Source organism: Equus caballus, chromosome 24 (assembly GCF_041296265.1).
Source record: "Equus caballus isolate H_3958 breed thoroughbred chromosome 24, TB-T2T, whole genome shotgun sequence".
Taxonomy (NCBI): Eukaryota; Metazoa; Chordata; class Mammalia; order Perissodactyla; family Equidae; genus Equus; species Equus caballus.
The window spans coordinates 36,790,517-36,811,958 of NC_091707.1; the positions used below are offsets into that span (position 1 = coordinate 36,790,517).

Here is a 21,442-nt window from a genome sequence, read left to right on the forward strand (position 1 = left end):
GACATCAGTTTCAAAAGAATCTTTTCGGACACTGTAACTCCTCAGTTGAGGGAAACAATAGAAAGAATAAACAAATGGGACTTCATCAGACTAAAGAGCTTCTTCAAGGCAAGGGAAAACAGGATTGAAACAAAAAAACAGCTCACTAATTGGGAAAAAATATTTACAAGCCACTTATCCGACAAAGGGTTAATCTCCATAATATACAAAGAACTCACACTACTTAACAACAAAAAAACAAACAACCCGATCAAAAAATGGGCAGAGGACATGAACAGACATTTCTCAAAAGAAGATATGAATATGGCCAATAGACACATGAAAAGATGTTCATCATCGCTAATCATCAGGGAAATGCAAATCAAAACTACACTAAGATATCACCTTACCCCCGTTAGATTGGCAAAAACATCCAAAACCAAGAACGACAAATGTTGGAGAGGTTGTGGAGAAAGAGGAACCCTCATACACTGTTGGTGGGAATGCAAACTGGTACAGCCACTATGGAAAACAGTATGGAGATTTCTCAAAAAGTTAAAAATAGAAATACCCTATGACCCAGCCATCCCATTACTGGGTATCTATCCTAAGAACCTGATATCAGATATCTCAAGAGTCCGTTGCACCCCTATGTTCATTGCAGCATTATTTACAATAGCCAAGACGTGGAACCAGCCTACATGCCCAGAAACTAATGATTGGATAAAGAAGATGTGGTATATATACACAATGGAATACTACTCAGCCATAAAAAAAGACGAAATTGGCCCATTCACAACAATGTGGATGGACCTCGAGGGTATTATGTTAAGCGAAATAAGTCAGTCAGAGAAAGACGAACTCTATATGACTCCACTCATAGGTGGAAATTAGTATATTGAGAAGGAGATCTGATTGGTGGTTACCAGGGAAAAGGGGGGGTGGGGGGAGGGTACGGAGGGGGAAGTGGTGTACCCACAACATGACTAACAAAAATGTACAACTGAAATCTCACAAGGTTGTAATCTATCATAACATTAATAAAAAAAAAAAAAAATACTTACTGAGTATCACAAATAGAAAGGTTGGACATTGTATCACCTTAATGACTAAGTGCCCAGGTACTTATCCGTGTCTGAGTTTATTCACACCCCTATAGACCTGGTAGAAAACAGACAGCTAGGAATCTCATGATTAACATTTCTAAGGCATGAAAATTGAACACCAGGTGAAGACACTACCCTATTCTTTCCCCTCCCCCAATTTTCCCCGGACCCTTTTTCTTTTTCATCAGAGCAAAAATAGATGTTGCTATGTCCATACACAGGACATTTACTATAAAATTTGGAAAACCTTTGCTATTAAATAAAGTGCATCGACTTCACAGATGGCTACTAATTATGGTAAAAATAATAGCAAAGATTGATTGTTTTGTGCATGCCAGGCACTGGGATGAGAAGTTCTCTTGCATTATTTGTTTAATCTTCACCACAGTCTATAAGGTAGGTATTATTATCCTCATTTTAGAAATGAGGCTTAGGGATGTGAAATGCTCTTCCTGGCCTCAGATTCAGGCTGTTTGATCCCAAAGTTCCTGCTCCTAACTATAGCACATATTGCTCTCCTGCTCAGATGCTGGAGTGTTGATACTCGAATGAATACAGTCCACCACTCCAGGACTAGTGTTGATGGTCCCCATGAACGACACCACTTCTAGTCACTAACAAATCCCATATATTTAAGTTGTCTTTTGGTAACTTTGACCTTTCCAAAGTTTCAGAGCGGGGCTTCCTCAGCTCAGCTTTATAGACATATTAGCGTCCCATTCTTGTTCATGACTAGTCTCCTAGGCACTGTTTAATATATGACTGAAAGATACATGGCATTAGGGATGCATAGAGGATGAATTAGGAATTATCATACAGGTATAGAGACAATGACTAAGAAGAGGGTGGTGGTAGTGCCATAACTGATCGTTGCTGAGTCAACTTCCATGTGCCCAATGCTTTGTTGGCTTTCTCTTGGTATTGTCTGTCTCTTGTCTCTTTCCATTATACTAGTGCTGTAGGTGCTGTAGTCTTAACAAACAGATTGTGGTTGCCCCAACCCCAAGTTCTCTTATACCTCTCTTCCTGTATCTATGCTTTACATCATACACTGTATACCCTGCCTCTCTGTACCTGCCTAACCAACTGCTGCTCGTCCTTCATGGAAGCTCAGGGGTCAACACCCATGGGAAATCTTCCCCTCTACCCTAGACAGGACTAGGTTTGTCCATCTCTAAGGTCCCATAGAACTTTGAATGCACATCTTTCAGAACTCTCATCCCACTTGAATTGCTCTATTTGCTTATGTATATATCTCCTGAACCAATCTCTAGACTGACTCCTCACAGTTGGCAAAATGTCCTATTCCTCCTTGTATCTTCACTATCTAGCACGTTGCCAGATGTATAGTTAGCATCAATGCACATTTATTGAATTAATAAATAATTATAAATTTAATAACTTGAAACTTTGGGCCACAGGAGAAACCTGTATGGATGAATGTAGATTTCTTTTTAAGAGGAATATTATTTCATATTTACAAAGAGGAAAATGTCAGCAGATCAGGTGAAAATACCATAGATTACCATGCTGAGGACATTTGTCTAACTCCTGAAGAGAAAGATGTTTTTAGAAATCCTTACTAAATACTCCCATGTTAGAAGGCTAACATTTAATATGAGGAAATGTTCTTTCAAAAAAATCTAACCCTTTCATCTAAATGGTAGTGGTACAAAGAGACGTTTAAGATACAAATTACTTTTGTGCAATATCATTCTGTACATGTCAAATTTGTGTAGGTTTTATGTCTTACCCACCCTGGATAGAAAGCTATATGCATTCCTGTATTATTTTTATGGCTTCTGGAAGCTTCACACTGATCCTAAAGAGAATGAGGAAAATGAATCAGAGCAGAAAAACAAAACAAAGACAAACAACACAACAGCAGGAGGGGCAGCGTTACCTCGTGGAAGGAACGGAATTTTCAGGTTCAGTTAAACCTGCTCTGCTATTCATTAGCTCTTGGTCCTGAGGCCATTTCTCTGAGCCATTGTTATTGTTAGTAATAGATATAATATCATTTGATGAATTAGAAAAATATCTGAACAGAAGCCTAGCTCCCAACCACGTGATTTCCATCTGAGCATTTAAACAGGCACTGAAAACCACAGTTGCTCTTATGGCCTGGTGTCTCTCAGCTTGAATTGCTCGTTGATCATTTGAACTTGTAACAATGGAAACATCAGTTTCCCCAGGCCTCCTGGGTACTTGTCTAACCTTTCTGACTTGTCAAAGGGAATTGCTTCTTTTGTAAAATATTTCATGGGAGACAGGACAGGAATCAGTGTTTGAAGAAGCTGAGTGTACCCAAGATAACTTTGAGGGTTTTAATGCAGGGGTTTTGTGGCAGCTAGTTTAGAATCTTGTGTGAAATGAATTCAGGGCTATTTGACTCATTCCAAGGCAGGTCACATTAAAGTAAAATAAGGGTTACTTGAACACAAGCTCTGTGATACCATGACAGTGATCTGATAACTGAGATGGCTGCTCAGTGACTAGCAGGCAAGTAGTGTATACAGAGTGGATACACTGGACAAAGGGATGATTCACATTCCAGGTGGGATGGGGCGAGAGGGTGCAAGACTTCATGCTACTCAGAATGGCACACAATTTCTAACTTATAAATTACTTATTTCTGAAATTTCTATTTAATATTTTCAGACTGGTTGACCACGGGTAACTGAAACTGCAGAAAGTGAAACCTCAGATAAGCGGGTTTTTACTGTACTAAAACTTACTATGGCTATTATGTATGACTTGGCTTGTTCTAAATTTTGGTAGACTTTTAATACTGCATTTTGTAAATTTGTAATTGCTCCTAGATGTCTTCCCTCAGGGCCAAAGATAAATTAGGAATCCTATGAACTATCCTTTCCATAAAGATTTGGACAATGGCATACAATTCACCATTTTCATGGCCAATGGAACCATGCCTTATTTTTGAATGTTGATGTTTAAGGGATTGAAGTCTTTGACTGGTATAGTTTTTCTGGCAAAAATCAGTTATCCCTGAGTAGATGTGACCAATAGTCACATGTGTCCATGTTAATGTCTTCACTTCCCTTTTGCAAGGACTATCTTCCTCTGGTGCCCAGTTGTAGATGTAAGGTAAAACTCCTAGTCCATTTTTACTGAACTTCAGCCTTTAAGAGTCTAAATTACCATTTAATTTCTCTAGTGGATTATCAGCAACTATAAAACAGAATTTGAACATTATCACACTAATGTATCATTGCTGCAGAAATCCCATGGGCTAACTGGGGGGGCGGGGGGGGGGGAAGGAACATTCCAGGAATAATTGACCATTCACATCTTTAGAATGATGCTATCCAATGTCTCAGTCTCTGATTTGTTATTCTGTATTCACCTATACCTAATCTAAAGATGAATCAAATGAATCCTCTTCAAAGGGAATGGATGGTGGGAAATCTATTAGGTCCCATCAGAATACTGTATTTTAATGGAAAAACTCTGTCCTTTCCACCAAAATCCACAGAATCTTTGGAATAGAACAAGAGCAAATTGTTTTCAAGTTAATAAGTGAAAGTGAAGCACTTGCTGTGACTATAATGACTGCCATTCCTAAGGGCTGCGAGCCTGTGCCATTTTTCAATGTCTTGCTGGAAAGAATAATGTATGTAGGCTTCTACTGAGCAGCCATTATTGGCTTGCCTTGTCCCTGCCTTCCTTGTGATTTGGAGCACTGCAGTGGAAGCTGACCTGCTGGGCTATTTACCTATCTCAGCCTCATGGCCAGCTCTCACTGAAAACAATGTCAGGGGAAAATGACAACGTCTCTTCAGGGATCTAAGCTAGATTTCATGTAGTATTTGTATTCATGGAAGAGCATTTCCCATACTGTAAGTATACTTTGTTCTATGTAACAATATATTTAGTTGTGTCTGACTTTATTGTCAGCACGTTTGAAAGGCACATATCTGAAGACTCTCCATTGGAGTAGTAATGTCCTTTTACTCAAATTTTCTTGTACAAAGGACCCTCTGTCTCCACACTGAGGGTTTGTGTCACAATTACCTGCAAGCAGCAAGTGTCTATTGATGAGGATTTCCTCACCTTTTTATGTGATTACTTGTTGGTTTAGCTTTCCCATTTAAATCACCACTTACTTTATAGTAGAATTATAATTGATCCAAGTGCTACCAGGGAGTAATTCTCCTGATGGCAAGTTACATGTTTGGGAGGCAGGTTAACTTTCAGACTCACTCTCTTTTGGAGAGAATGTTGCTTCACTATCTAACTAAACTAACTAACTAACTAACTAACTAACTAACTAAAAATACTGAAGCTCTTATTTAAAAATTTATCTCACAAATGAGAGTCAGTGGTATTGAATAAACTTTGTCACTGAATATTTCCATCGAGACTTGGAGACTAGGTGGCCCACTCTAAAATATCCAGACAGACATTGGCTAACTTTTGTTATAAATGGTCAGACAGTAAATATTTTAGGCTTGTGAGCCATACGGTTTCTGTTACAACTCAGTTCTCTGTCACAGCTCCATTCTGCCATTGTAGTACAGAAGCAGCCATAGATAATATGTAAACTAATGGGCAACGCTGAGTTCTAATAAAACTTTATTTATTAAAACAGGCAACAGGCCAGATTTGTCCCAAAGGCCATAGTTTGCAGATCCCTGGACTAGGACTAAAAGAGAGATGTATTTGTAGAACCTATGTTTGGGAAGTAGACTAAACTACCTAGGATTCCAAACTATAAGGCAAATGGAAATTTGAAAAACTATTTATTTAAAGCAATTTTTATTCTAGGTGCTGGTAATGCAGCCCTGAACAAGACCATAGCTGTCCCTATCTTTATGAGGTTTGCATTCTATTTGGGATGTTTGTGAATTTACAAATACATATGTACATCAGATAATGCTCAATGCAATAAATAAAATGAAACAGGTTAAAGTAAATGCCTGGAGTGGGGAGGAAGTACAACTTTAGTAGGACCATCTCAGAAACTTTTCTGAGAAAATGACATTTGAGCTTTGGAGATATGAAACTTGAATGATGAGAGGATTCATCCTTAGGAAGGTTTGGGCAAAGAGCATTCTGTGCAGAGGCATTCACAGAAGTCAAGGGCTTATGGAAGACATATAGTTGGTGTGTTTGAAGAACAGGAAAACACAAGTGTGGCTATACCACGGCAGGTGGGGCAGGGGGAAAGGAACTGTTTGGCTTTATCTTTGACTGTCCCCATTAGACTGACCTATATCACAAGTTTGAGTTAAGGAGCTCACCTTGTGCTTCACAATGATCCTTTGTTTTATTCCTGTTTATTCCCTTGGGGAGGCAAATTCACAGGTATCTAGAGTAAGTGCTTGATATTAGAATATAATTTTCATAAATTCTAGTCCTCTATTATTAAACTGGAAGCAAACCAGTGTTTTAGTTGGATAGTTAAATCACTACTTGAACCACATTTAATGAGGAGACAGGGATATCAGAGGTAAGACTTGTAGGGTTAAGAAAAGAGCAATATAGAAGAGTCACAATAGTCAATGATCTTTGATTGCTAAATTGGATAAAACAGCTCGACCATTAGTAGTTCCACTACAGATAATGCCAAATGCCTCAAACTCATCAATTAATGGGATACTGTAGACTGGAAAAAACCTTAACCTACCCTAAAAAAATCAACTCAGTTTGTTTTACAGAAAATATTGCATCTCGTCCTGTATTATACGGTATTTTTATGAAGCTTTAGAAATAAAATTATTTTAAATTCACCATTTGGGGTTGTGAAAACACTTATCCAAGGAGAATTGCTTGTATCTAAATAAAATGTCGAGTTAATTTGACTCAAAATGAAGTCCTTTGCTTCAATTAAGTAGAACTTGAGGAAATGGTTCTAGCAGAATTAAGTTCAGCTGAGGGAAGTTAATTTCAGTGTCTCGCTTTGAAAGGCAAGTTAGTTTTGTAGGCAATGGTGTTTGATAACAACACCATTGTTATCAATGTAGCATTGATGAATGCTAAAGAATTCTGTGTTCTGTTAAGAATTACTGGAAGAGACTAGAACACTATAAGCAGTAAACTATTATAATTTCAGATAACCAGAGGGAGAAGTCAGTCTACATTAATGAAAGAATGGATCATGGATTTTTAAAAATTAAAATTGTTTTCAAATACATACAATAACTCGACCAAGATGTGTGTGTATGTATGTGGTGTGTATTTCCATGCTAATAAATGATTCTAGAGAATATATAAGCCCAACTTATTACTAGCATTTTAGTTGATTAAAATAAAATATTTCCTTCAAGTTACTTGTGGCATGCTTGAAATTATTTTGCTTTTATAAGCGAGGTAAATGGGCTCAGCAAAACCGGTTCGATGTCTTAATTTGCTTCCCATAGTCATTCTTTATGGATACCATAAAAGTACATATTAACTTAGATTCTGTTACAAATTTTAAATTTGTATTTGATTTGAATTAATAAGTTTTATTGAAGTAGAAGTCTAAATGCAGCATCTCTTCCAACATAATATAGGATTTCCAGGTTAATTGTTCAGGAGAATGAAGGTAAGAGATTATGTTTTGTAAAACAGGCTAATTTTTCTCTGCCTTGTCTTAGCACAAGATATTATAGGGATTTAAAAAAATTGTTTAATTTACATCAGGATTAATATATCCACTTTTCCTGATGTTTCTTATGTGTAACTAGCATAATACTACATGCCAGGGAGTATTAAAGAAATTTATTTAACAATAAAATAGTATTTGGTAGCTCCATTTATTTTTTTCCTTTTTTTAAGAGGATATAATGTATTCCTTTAAGCATCCTGAATCTTTTCTCTGGGAGTTGGCAGCAGCAACTGTTATAAAGGCAACATTCTTGAAATATGGATCTTAATCATATCTAATGCTGTATCCATCAGGGTTTCCATTTTATATGGCACATTCAACTTCATTCATCTGACAACAGTGAAATAATGCTACTTGGGTATCTATGGAAGTTTTATTGAATATCATCAAATGCTTAGCAAATATTTAAAACATTTCACATGTTCTTACTATTAGGAATCACACATTGGAAGAGGATTTCCTGGTTTGGGAACTTTAATGTAATGAAAACGTAAGAAATATATCTGGGCCTGACATGGAGGTAGAATAAGCTGATAAGTTTACTAAGTGGCTTGATACTTCTTATAGAACAAGATAGTAGAAATATTATTTTTCTACTAAACTATTTGCCGGACCAAGGCCACGTGACTCACTCTTGTGTCTAAAGCTGGTGATAAAGCTCGCACTTTCGATTTGCAAACTATAGCATGCAAGTATTAGAAAATTGGTGAAGCAAGCCACATTTCTCACTGCAATGGATTGGACAATAACATGTTCACTCATTTGCAGTTTTCCAAGAGTTTTCATGGGTGATTATCAACCTCCATTTCCTGAAAAGTCCTGTGGTTTTGAATGCCGGCATCATCACAATTCACTTTCTCTTAAGCTTCAGTAATAGTGAGCAAAACATAATGTAGTTATCATTCACATTTTACATTTGATTGTTTCATAAATAGTTGAACCATCACTTAAGTAGGTGAAATTATTCTCTCTCATTCTTTGCCTTTGTTCAGGATCACATATGAAATTGTTTTTCTACAAGATAGCTTTCTACTTCCCTTGGTCTTGAGAAATTCTTTAAAGATATATATTTTATAAAATTGTTTCTAACTCAAAGGATACTTAGCCTGGTCTCCTGGATTAAAAGTGGTTATCAAGTTTTCCAGGTGCTTATGATCATACCTGTCAAGCAGTTAATGATGGCTTCTTCAAGAAGTCCATACAAGGTGTGGACACAAGCAAATGCTCTGATTAGTTGTTCTTGTCATGAATAGATGGTCCCTCTAGATTCCAGGTGTTAATACTCAGCTGGATGTTTTACTTTACAAGGAGGCAGCCATTCATGAAAACCAGATGTAATTACACAGCATTCAGGTATTTCATAATTAAACTAACAGCTGATTGTAACATGGCACATGGCATGAGAATTTGCAACTAGGCCAACGAGGAATGAAGCCACAGCCTAGTCTTTATTCTCTCTTGCTATTTGCTTTGGTAAGTAAGGCTGGGTAAAGGCACTCCTTGTGAATGGGGATAGGAGGATGGTCAGGAAGGCCTCCCCAGGTGGGGCCATTGAGCCTCTGAGACCTGAACGAAGAACAGGAGGCCACCTGTGGGTTCTAGGGAGCAGCAATTCAGGCACCGGGTTGTGTCATTGTGGAGGTGGGAACACAGTAGGTGGGCAGGATAGAAAGAGAACGTACGTGGCTGGAGAGGGAACAAAGGAGGGATGGTAAGAAAAGAGTCTGGGGTCAGGCAGGGTCTTGCCTGTCAAGGAAGGAGTTTGGATCTTACTCTAAGAGCAGCAGCAAACTTTGGGGATGTTATAAGTAGATGAGTGATGTGATCCAATTTACATATCTCAACGTTCCCTCAAGAGGTTGAGCAGTTTGTTTAAGGTGAGACAGACACAAAGAAGAAAGAAGGAGGCGGCTAAATTGCTCACCTGGAACTCAAACCTGGGTTCCTCTGCCTTTAAACCCCAACCCAGCATGCTGTACTGTTTTACTTGATCGCCAGTAGTAAGAGTTTGGAAAGAAAGTGTGTAGACAACGGCAAGAGAGAAAAACAGACTGTAGACATTAAAGTCAAAGGTTCCATTATTTTAGGAAAATTAAATAGGGCAGTTAGTGCCAACTCCTGGGAATTTGGGGGGCAGCTCACCTTTGAGTGGCAGGCCTCTATGTTCCTTGCTGTGTGATCTTCAACCCCTGTGACCAGGTCAACGTGAGGAAGCGCCTATCTAAATATTCCACTCAGAAGAGCAAAGCTTCGTTTCTGAGTCCTCAAGTTCAAAGAGAGCTAGTTGGTTTGGGTCTGCTGAAACTCTGTTGCTGAATTTTCTCTTCCTTCTTGCTCATAACATGACTGTCTAGCCACTCTTACCTTCACTAGCACATACTAACTGCAGGAAGCAGCAAGGTTTACCAGGTTAAGGAGCAAGTTGTACATTAAACACTGTACCCTGCCCTGCTAAGTGAAGAGCCACATGCAGCATGTGGTGGTGAAAAAAAAAGGAGAGAGAGAGAGAATGCTCCTTAAGAATTTTCTTGTGTTGCAGGTTCCCCTCTGCTCCCCTCCTTCCTCCCACCCACTCCCAGTCCATCTGTGAAGCCTGAATTCTTGTACAGGCTATCTGTCTACAGACGCCCCAGCCTTAATCACGTTCTCTGTATTGTGTATCACTCCTAAATCTCTCTACTTATGTCAGTTGTTTATCAGCTCCCTTTGGCTGTCTGCTCTTTATCATATTATTGATCAGTCCATCCTGGGTATTTCAGGTTGGGAAAGAGAGAGAGGGAGAGGGCTGGAAAAGGAAAACAGGAGTAGAGAAGAGCGGCAGACCATCAGTTAAGATGGTCCCAAAAATAGCTCAGCCAGGCTGATGATAGCTCTGCTTGCAGCCGCCCCGCATGGAATTTATGCACTTCGCTAAGCTTCTCTCCTGAAATGTATTCCACCAGCTGCTCCTGCAGTTGGTGGTAGCTGGTGGTGGCGGCAGTGGGCTGGCCACACCTTCGGAGAAGGAATTGAAAGCAGTAGATTTGGGGCATAACAGGCTCCCACACAGGGAGATGAGATTCCTCAGAGCCTGTTAGAACTCCCCAGGTGTGAGGCATCTATGTTCTTTTTCAACTATGATCTGGGTACATGGCATCCAGGTTTTTTTCCCTCCAATTTTTTTTAATGAGGTGGATGGATAAGTGATGAGAAATGGTTATATTTTCCACCCACTGTATGTCTGTCTGTTATTTTGTTGCTGTTGCTACAGTTTATTGCGTATACATAGACTTTTTTTTCTCTATTGCACCTTCTGTCGGGGAACTCAGCTACACAAAGCTCTCAACCTTTTATTAAAACGTTGGTCTTATACAGGACCTTCATTTCCCAAGGCACCTCTGCAAAGTTGCCAGATCTAATAATGTAGTAAAAATAAGTGCAACTTTTATAAAGGGCCCTGCCCCTCAAATATGCTAAGCCTGTGTCATCTAGAAAATGCAATGTTTCTCACCTTGATTGTATCTCGCGATATAACCCGTTCTCAGAATGAAACGCTCTTGCACAGGCTCTCAGAATTTTGTAATGAAGATCCCTCCAGCCTCTCTACCTCTAATTCTAGTTTTTTGCATCCAGATTCTCCCCTGAAGCACTGTGGGTGTTCCTATAAATTTGCCACACTTGTGATTTTGCTCTGACACGCAGCACACAGTGAACCAATTTTTCAGATATCTTGCAAAACTTGTCTACTTCAACCAAAACCTCTAAGTATTAAAATTGAATGCTCTTGGAAAAGTTAAGATGTTTAAATTTTCCATATCAGAGAGCCTTAGAAAAGAGGCAAGAAACAAAAGGAAAAAGGGGAAAAGAATGTTACTTATTCTATTATCTATCATGATGTAGAGGGGCGGGGGAGAAAAAGAACTTTCTCTCTATAAATTCGAGCTTCTGCTGCCCTCACTATAAATATTGTTATTCAAAAAGGCTTTCACCTGCTTCTTGGTAGGCTATTCAGTGAGGGATAGGATATGAAGAGCAATTTTGTTGTTGTCTAAGCGAAGGGCTAGCTAAAATCGTCTTTTTCCTCTGCTCCATCCTCAGAACACCTGATTCACTAGGTCAAGTCGGGGCCGAGAATCTACATTTTGATGAGCATGCTCAGTAATTCTGATGTGGATTATCTGGGGACCACAACCCAAGAAGCTCTAGTTTAAATTTCAGTAGAATTTTTTTTCACAAGTGAGTGCTGTACTTTGGAACTCTTGAGAAGAGAGGAAATTGAGGGAAAATAAAACAGCATCATCTGTGTCTTGCATGATAGTTTAAAGGGCTTCAGTATTCAGTATTTCATGATGCATGTTTTGTTTTGTTTCATTTTATTTTAATTTGTTGCACAATTACTGCGTTTTTATGTATAATCCATGTTGAGGTGTGAATGGGACAATTTACGTTAGTGGAAAGACTTTCAGCATTGGCAAAAAGCTGGGAGAAAACAGACTATGATGAGGGAAGGTTTGGACTGAAGTCCTACAGTAGGTCAGGAGCAGACATTTCCTTGTTGCAACCCAGATAAGGTCCACATTTCCTTCTTTATGCAGCAGAGAGCTATATTGAACCTCAGAGTGCCCATGAGGTGTATGTAGTCCGTTGCTCCCTCTGGTAAAGTCTCTCTGGATTCCACGAAGTCAATGTTCAAGTTCACTTAATCCACATCGCCACCTACTGTTCACCTCTATCCCTAACTGGGAAACTTTTTCTTGGGGTTGGGTGGAAATGAGGTGTGAGAGGCTACACCGTGAATGCAAGGGGAGATGGTGAATGCACCTCTATGGACTCCTACGTAGGATGCTTGATTTGCATTGGCTTATTCAGAATTACAGCATTTCCATCTTTATTTCTAAGCTCTCCTTTTATTTCAACCCAGAAGTGTTAGAAATAGCAGCCAAGTTCTGATTTAAATGAAAACAAACCTCTTGCCAACCATGTTTAAGGCCCGCTCTGTTAACTTTAAATTTTTATTGATTTGGGGATTTAATGTTGGATCCCACTGTGAGTAACAGCCACTTTGGGCCTTTTGAGTGCTCAGGGTAGTTGTCAAACTAATTTATGGAAGGAAATCTGAAAACGCTTTGCCCCGTCCTTTTTTTCTTATTTTTGTGTTTTTTTCCTCCTTGAGAACGTTTCCGACTTAAGTTGAGCAGGCAATACTCTCATGGAGCACCCTTCTCTGATTCAGTTAGAAAGAGCAAGTGTCCTTTGAGAAATACCTACTGGTGGTTGCTGGCCCCTTGCTCCTGTCCCTGACATCTCCAGAACTGGAGGTAGAAGTCATCCTATAGGTTTCTCTGGTCTTGCACTTTGACTGTTTCCTTCCATGAGTTTGTTCTTCATTTAATCTTGTGTTGAAATGCGTCAGTTATCTGAGCTCCCATCTTTAGCAAAGACCCACTTTTGCATGTTATTATGTCACAGGACACTATTCTAGAAAACAGATATTTGCATAGATGTAAAATCTTGTGTTTATAATTTTTAGACTTAGGTTAGGCAGCATATTTTCAATTTGATTTCTTGGAACCTAAGGCTGAATATCCGTATTAGAAGCTCAAGGAAGGCTAAATAGACTTTCCATTGCAGGACGTTAGATATAGAATTGTTTTAGGTATAGATGAGATATTAGTGATTTAGATTAGATATTTGATGTTTGGTTTCAGATATGGAGTGATTACCAAGGAGAATAAGATAGGACTAGTATACGCCCCTTGTTCTCTTCCCTTTTACCTCTACTATCTAGGGTATATAATGGAGGTTTGATAACCAAGAATGGAGTCTTTAACTGTCTTAACTTTGTTCCTGTAGCAAATTTTCTTCCATTAAAAAAGGAAATTAAAAAGTCATTTAACTATCTCTTTATTTTAGCAGTTTTTCATAAAGGCTATCTTAAACTATGCTATGCTCTTAGATCATGACAAGAATAATTTTTTAAAAAATTTTTTAGGTTAACAGCCTCACTTAAAAATGTTACTTCATTCTTGTAACATGAATTCTTAAAGACATTTTTTACTGTCTAGGAGAATGTAGATGCATTGATCTTCCTGATAACTATATTTATAATATGGAAGTGAAATCATGCATGTTAAATCATAATATTAATAATAACTACCATTTTATTAAGCACTCACTGTCTGCCAGGCCTTTGGCAAACGCTGTTGCATGCATTATTGTATTTAATTCTCGGAATAACTCTGAGAGGTCGGTATTATTCTTTCCATTTTACAGATGAGGAAATTGAAACACATAGAGATTAAGTGACTCAGCCAATGACACAGATTTAGTAAGTGGAAGGAAACGAACTTGAATCCAGGGTCAGCCTCCTTCCAAAGCTCATGTTCTTAAACATGTGGCTCGTGTTCACTTATTTGGTACACAGTAAGTGTTCCATTACAGATGAGTAGTCATGATATTATCATTTGATTGATTGATTAATTCCGTGGCTAGAATAATTATTAAATTTGATCAGAAGTGTCTCACTCTTTGACCAATAATCAGCTTTTCCTCCTTCAGGGCTCATGGTGAGATCGCATTTCCCTGTTCCCTTGGAGTTACACATCCCCGTGTGACTTACCTGGGCTAATGGAGTGTAGGCAGAAGTAAAGTGTCACTCCTGGCAGAAAGAGAGAGAGTGCTAAGTCCCTCTTTAATTCACATTTTTCTCTCTGCTCATTTTTGAGAGTTTTGTTATTGTCGTTGTTGATTCCTTCTTCCTTAGAAGCTTCTGTAGCTAAAGAGTTCTGTTCTAAGATTTCAGTTTTGATTTATAGCCTTTTATTCTTTGTTCCGGAAGGATAGAGGAATGGTAACTGCCAGAGTGAACATGATGGGTGAATCATTGTTGAGGGAAAGAGCTGTTTCCCTGCTCAGTATGCCCTTTTATGTTTCCAGTTGTGGGCCGCTGGTTCTGGTCAGTGTAAGGAATTTGTGGGAAGGGAATGGGCTGCTCCTTCATGCATTTCTGTCCAGCCCCTCCTGTGCAATCATAGCTTGATTCAGTAAGACCTAGCTCTCTGGGGTTAGGGGTACCCAAAATTATAAGTAAGGCTACATTCCCCACTTTCTTGGTACAGCACTGTGGCAGTGCTTCTTATAGTTAAGGGTCTGGAAACCACAGAGCTGGTTACTTTTAGAAATGGAACTGACCTGTGCATTTCTCTTCTCTCTCTAGAAAGAGTTATCACAGTTCTCAAACCTGTAGCCCAACACTTGGAATAGAGGAGCTGTGTTTCTTGAAAATAGTCCCTAACCCAGTTGTTACCAGACCTGACTCATCATCAAAAACACCTGGAGCAGTTTTGGGGGAGAAAAAAGATTCTTAAGATCCAGAAGTGTTACTTTTCATAAATGTCTTCTGGAGGATTTGACCATCAATCCGTGTTAGGATCACACTCCCATCAAATTCCAGTAGTTTTTACAGGACGAGAGGAAAGGAAAAGTTTGTCTCTCTGAACTGAAAGTTAAAGGTTAAAACCCCTCTCTGTTTTTAGGACCCTTAGCCACATTCCAATTCTGGGGACAGTGCCTTTTTAAGAGGGTGCTTCTGTCTAATGTGCTGTTCAACTGAGATTCTGGCCAATTGTTTTCCATGGGTAAGTGGCCAGATCCAAAATGGGAAAGGCTTCAGAGAAGTAGCCACTGGAGGGGGAGAAGGAGCTGCCTTCATCCAAAAGATATGAAGCTCATAGGCATACTGTGCTCCATACCCTTCACTAGCTCCATTCATTCAATGGCTATTTGATGAGTGCTGTGTATACATTAAGGACAGTAGTGGGTGCTTAGAGAATCCATGGTGAGTAGATGTTGTCTCTTCCTTCATATAACTTACTAGTTAGTGCTAGAGAGAGACATTGAACAAATAAATATGCTAGAGCAAAGTTAAAAACTTGACTTCATAAGTGTCCTGAAGGGAAATTTCAGTGTACAAAGGTGTATGACCAGAAGACCTGTTCTACCCTGGGGTGGCGGTGGAGTGTCAAGGAAAGCTTTCCTGCGCAGGTGACATTTGAGCTGGATTTAGATTAACAGGTAGGAGTTAGCTAGGCTCAGAGAGAGGGGTGTGGAGAGGACCTTTAAAGAACTTAAAATGAATGTGGCTGAGGCAAGGAGAGGGATGAGGAGAGCAGCAGCAGGTGAGGCTGGAAAGGAGGGGAAGGATCAGATGACGCAGGCCATAGTCAGTCATGATAAGGATTTTGCTCTTCATCTTAAAAGCAACTGAGCTTGTGTCCTATCACCTTGATCAACCGGAATCTTCAGCCTTATTCTTACCTTTTCCGCTTCTCACCTGTCTCACTGATGTGTAGTGTCATCGGGAGTGAAGGAGGTGCTAACAGGCAGTGAGTGCAGACCCCAAAATGGGCTGCACTCACATCAGGTCTAGCTCTACAGACTACTCTTTGTGTAAACAAAGGGATGCAGACCACCATATCTGTAGGCATTGACACTATTCTGCCAGCTCCTGCTTCTCTCTGAGGTGTGCAAATAGTCTCTGTTTTTATGTATCAGTGCTCCAGTAAGGAAAATTTATATAAAGGCTAATTGTTTTTATGCTTCCTTTATAGAACATGAACATGTTTGAGTTGTTACTTATTTTGGAGAATTAATGTAAGACCTAGGAATATCAGCTTTCCAGATTTGTTTTTCTATTCTCAAAATAGGTTTAAAACAGCAAGCAAAATGCTTACCTACATTCCTTCTTTGGTGACAGTTGTTTTCAAAATATCTGTCTTTCTTCTAAGAGAGCTATTGAGTACAGAGAAGTGGGGATGGTTGTTAAGGGATTATCATGCAGATGGTTTTATGATCATCACTGTCATTGCCATTGTCAAAGAGGCATTTATTAAATGCCAAATCCTGTTTAGCATTGCTATAACTTCTGTTATATAAAGAGAATTATAAAGTCACTGTCTTTGTCCTAGGGAAATTTCAATCTATGAAACAACCTTGGCTTGTAAACATTTGAAAAAGGCATAAAGGTAACAAGAATTAAAAGATTGTGAGAGATTGGATCATTATATAAATGGACTTAAGGTATTTATATTCCTTATAAGTTAAAGGTCAGAACAAATCTGAGATGCTATTGTATTAGTCATGATAAGTTAGCTTGTGCTGTGGTAACAAACTCCATACCTCAGTAGCTTAACACGTTGAAGTTTGTCTCTCACTCCATACTTCATATCCATCACAGAATGGCAGGGGCATCTACTTTGCATCATCATTATTCAGGGACCTAGACAGATGGACCCTTCACCATTTGGAATGTTGCTGGTCACTCTGGAAGGAGGAAGGGAATAAGGAGAATTGTGACTGGCCTTAAAATGTTTCTGCCCAGAAATGACACTTTACTACTGTCTACATTCCATTAGCCCAGGCAAGTCATAATAATAATTATTCTAGCTGCAGTAATTGATTAATCTACCAATTAAATGATAATAACACTACTACTTATCAGTAATGAAACACTTACTATGTACCAAATGCTTTGTTAAACAAATCGCTTACATTAGTACATTTAATTCTCTACCAACCTATGAGATGGTTTCTATTTCCTCTATTTTTTCAATGATGAAATTAGAACTGGGAATCTTTATGTATTCTACCTAAGGTCACACAGCTAGTATTTAGCAGAGCTGTGATTCAAACCCATTTCCTCCTAATTTAAGAGTCTGAGCATTTCTCCAAGATTCCTATCATGTAACTGAAGTCTATTGACTTACTTTGCATATAGCTAAAAAGAACAGACAGCGTGATTTCTGACCTGGTCACTTAGAATCACTAAAAAATGTCTCTACTTTGCTAAAAATCATCTCTGTCTCTGTTGGTCTTAAGAAGCGAATGGATTATTTTTCTTCTAGGAAACTATCCTCCAGCTGTTTTCTGCTTAGTCTTTTGTTTTTATAGTTGGTAAGATCATTTTTTCCTTTACATTTGTTCCTGGAGCTCTTTGAGAATTAACTTCCAAGCTCTTTCACATTTTTATGGCACCATCTTGGATTACTAGGGGTTAGATCACCTTGTGATCATGCCCACTAAAATATTATTAGCAAAGGCTTGTAGTTGAAGAATTCTTTAAGAAAACTTATATACTTTTTTCAAATTTACTTATGTTTCCTCAAATCACTTTTTTCGATTGTCTAAGTTTTCTCCATTTGTGAATTCTCTCTCTCTTTTACTTTAGAACATCTTATTAGTTTGTAATTTTGTTTTCCACTGTATCTTCAGTGCCTGACAAAATGCCTGGCACATATTACTTGTACAAATATATCTTAAAAATGAAAGAATAAATTAATGACGTGGTGGGTTTTGCATTCAGAGTTCAATTCTTCTTCAACTCCTCTACCTAATTGTCCCTTTCACCAGTGTTTTGACAAATAGTGCTGTACTGGCCACTCTGCCTCTTACTTACTCCCTTGCTTAGTAGTTATATGATTTAAGAGAGTTTTGTAACTTGTTTTATCACCTGTAAAATGGGGATAATGATAGGTCCTACCTCTTAAGTTTGTAGTGAGTGTTAAATGATTTCATGCTGCAAGGTACTTAGAGTATTGCCTGACACGAATGAAGTATAGCAATGATCTCTTTATCCTTTGTGTTGGGAATCAAAATTTGCCTCTAAGTTTCACTTTTCAGAGTTCTTTCTTACACTGAATTAAACCTAGAATTTCAAGTGCCTCCTGTGAATTCATCCCAGGGAGTTTAGTTGTATTATTACCATAGAGTTAGTTATTTATTCTTGTTAATCTTATTATTTATAATCTGTTCAGGTTATTGTCCTAGAGTATGATGTTTTGGTAAGACGTTCATTCTTTTTGGCTTAAATATTTGTTAGTGAGACACAATGGAGCTTGATTATTTTGGCTGTGTGCATAGCAGCATATTCATTCATAGATTTATCCATTTATTCATTCAACAAATATTTATTGAGAAACAGAAAGATAATTATAGAGACTCTTAGAGCTAGAAAGAATCTTAAAATCTTTTAGGCCAAATCTACCCTCATTTCTACACATTTAATGCTAAGCATATTGGATCAGTGGTAGAAATATCTTACCCAGTGTCAAGGTTGACTCAATGAGAGCAGCAAGGTAAGGAGCATTTCATTTACCTTCTGCCTCATCTTGGGTAATCCCATTCACCTGAGTAAGGAATGGAGAAACTCCCATGAAATCAGGAGCTTGTGCTTTTATAGGCTTTCTTTGTACTAATTGAAAGATTTTGAATCAAATATGAAGAATGGTAATTCATGTATAGTCTTAAGAGCTTAGATTTTAAATCTATTAAGTCTGATCCCAAGTCTGCATTGACCTAAAGAGAGTCTAAAGTATCATGTTCTGAGTTCTTCAGCTTGGTAGTCTCATGTCGGGAAACCTGAATGTTGTGTAGGAAGGATGCCAAAAGACCTAGTGTATCAGTTCCCATGGCTGCCATGCATATTGCCACAAACTAGATGGCTTACAACAACATGTATTTATTCTCTCACAGTGCTGGGGGCCAGAAGCCTGAAGTCAAGGTGCTGACAAGGTCATGCTCCCTCCAGAGACCCTAGGGGGAGATTCCCTTCCTTGTGTTTTCCAGCTTCTGGTGGCTGTCAGCATCCCTTGGCTTGTGGCTGTATCACTTCAGTCACTGACTCCATCTTCACATGGCCTTCTCCACTGTGTATGTCTGCTCCTCTTTGTCTAACTCATACGAATACATGTGATTGCATTTAGAGCCCACCTGGCTAATCCAGGGTAAGTTCTTCCTCTCGAGATACTTAATCACATCTTTTGTCATATAAAGTAATATTTATTCTTTTTCCATATAAGGTAATATTCAGAGGTTGTAGGGATTAGGATGTGGGCATCGCTTTTGAGAGGCTGCCATTCAATCCACTATACCTGGATTCGAGTCCTTGTTCTTTGACTAACTATCCACAATTGGGCAAGTTATCACCTCTCTCTGAAATCCGAGTTTCCCATCTGTAAAATGAGAATGATAATAGCCAATTTACAGAGTTATAATGAGAAATGAAAGAGGTAAAATATACATGAAATTACCTAACTCAGTTCTTAGCATAATTAGTTGCCAGAGTTCCAGGCACTCAGATGGTAGAACAGATTTTTAAACTACTTTACTTTAAAGAAAAAGGTAAGGCTGACCTATATTTTGCAAAGAATGTGTTAGGGTTTTATGATTTGGTTGAAAAAATATTATTGAGCAACCACAAGATGGTTTTATATTTAGTTCACCATTATACATACAGCAGCCACAAAATGGTTCTATATTCAGATAACCACTATATGTTGGCCATACCTCATTTAATAATAATTTCTTTCTGTCTACTTTCTGCTGTTCCCTACCCACTAGCATCTTTTGTAGCATGTTACTATGTGATGTTAAATTCTTTAAATAATAATGAGTGATGGCGTAACAAACCAGTCACATTTTAGTGTCACAGGCCTGCAAAATATCTATTGAAGCAATTTTCTTTGGCTGAATGAAAATAAAAGGGCAGTACAGAATTTTTCATCTATATTTTACAGACTTCTTGTTTGAGTTATGTACTTAAAGATTCATATTCCAAGCTCTTTCTTAATTGAACAATAATTTCTACATCTGGAAGTAAAAACACTCATGAAAAAAATTACTACAAATATAATAGTCAAATTTTGTGGCAGTGCATGATGTTGATTTTACTGAGTTATTCATGATTTGGAATAGCTCTGACTCTCTGAATTAGGAGACAACTGAAGAAATGTTGCCAACATTCACAGATATGAATAGTGTAATTAAACCCAAGGTATTTTTCAAAATTTAACCTTTTAATGTTTTTCTGTAAATTCTTATTTTTAGTGATTTTAATTCCTGCAAAGTAAGACCTTTTCCGTATCTTCTTGTTTCATTCTCTCTTTTTCCTACTTATATACTTTTGCCCCCACTGTCTTATGCTTCTTCTTCTTGCTTATGGAAAGAATGTTGACCTTGACTATGCATTATACTCCATTCAGTGAACTATAGTAAAGTTGATGTGTATGTGACAATTAAAATAGGCAAGAGGCAAAGTAACGGGCCAGGTTACTGTCCAAGTGTATTCCAGTTATAACATTCCGTGGACTTACATACTTCTGAATTTTAGCTTCTAAATTTAAAATCTCACACACTATAGCTGAATTCTACAACTTCCCTGTCTATCTCTCTTTTTCTACAATCTAAATAAAAAAAATTTTTCTTATTTTATATCTTTGTTTTCTGGATCGCTTTGCATTGTTAAATGAACAATAATAAAGATACTAATCCTAGATTTTCCAGGAGAGTATGAGCGTGCTGTGTGTGTGTGTGCACATATAAGTGACTGAGATTTTTGCTCTTACTCAGTCAACCCTTTAGAGGTCTTCAGAATTTCCAGGCAAGTTTATCTCTTTAAGACATGACTGCTCTCTTTCATACAGACATTTTACATCTTCCAAGAAGTGACTATAACAACATCTGCTTCAGTACTCATAAACATCTTATCTGCTCATCATTTCCATTCTTTTACAACCCCCCTTCAAAAGCACATCCAAAATGGAAAAAAAAAGAAAACCCAAAGCTGATATGATTTTAGATGCCAATTGTGTCCTCTCTGTGAATGTTTTCCATATTTGAAATGGCTGGGGAATTATCTTGTCTCTACCCACAGTAATTTAGAATGAGAGGAATCGGATAAGGGTTGTTTCCTCTATCTCTTGGGATTTCA

At 38.2% G+C, this 21,442-nt stretch overlaps 1 protein-coding gene across 37 annotated transcripts in view; it reads left to right on the forward strand.

Annotated features, from left to right (window-relative positions):
* NRXN3 (neurexin 3) overlaps window positions 1-21,442 on the forward strand; it is a 1,504,430-nt gene that overhangs the window by 598,977 nt on the left and 884,011 nt on the right. The window lies entirely within an intron of this gene.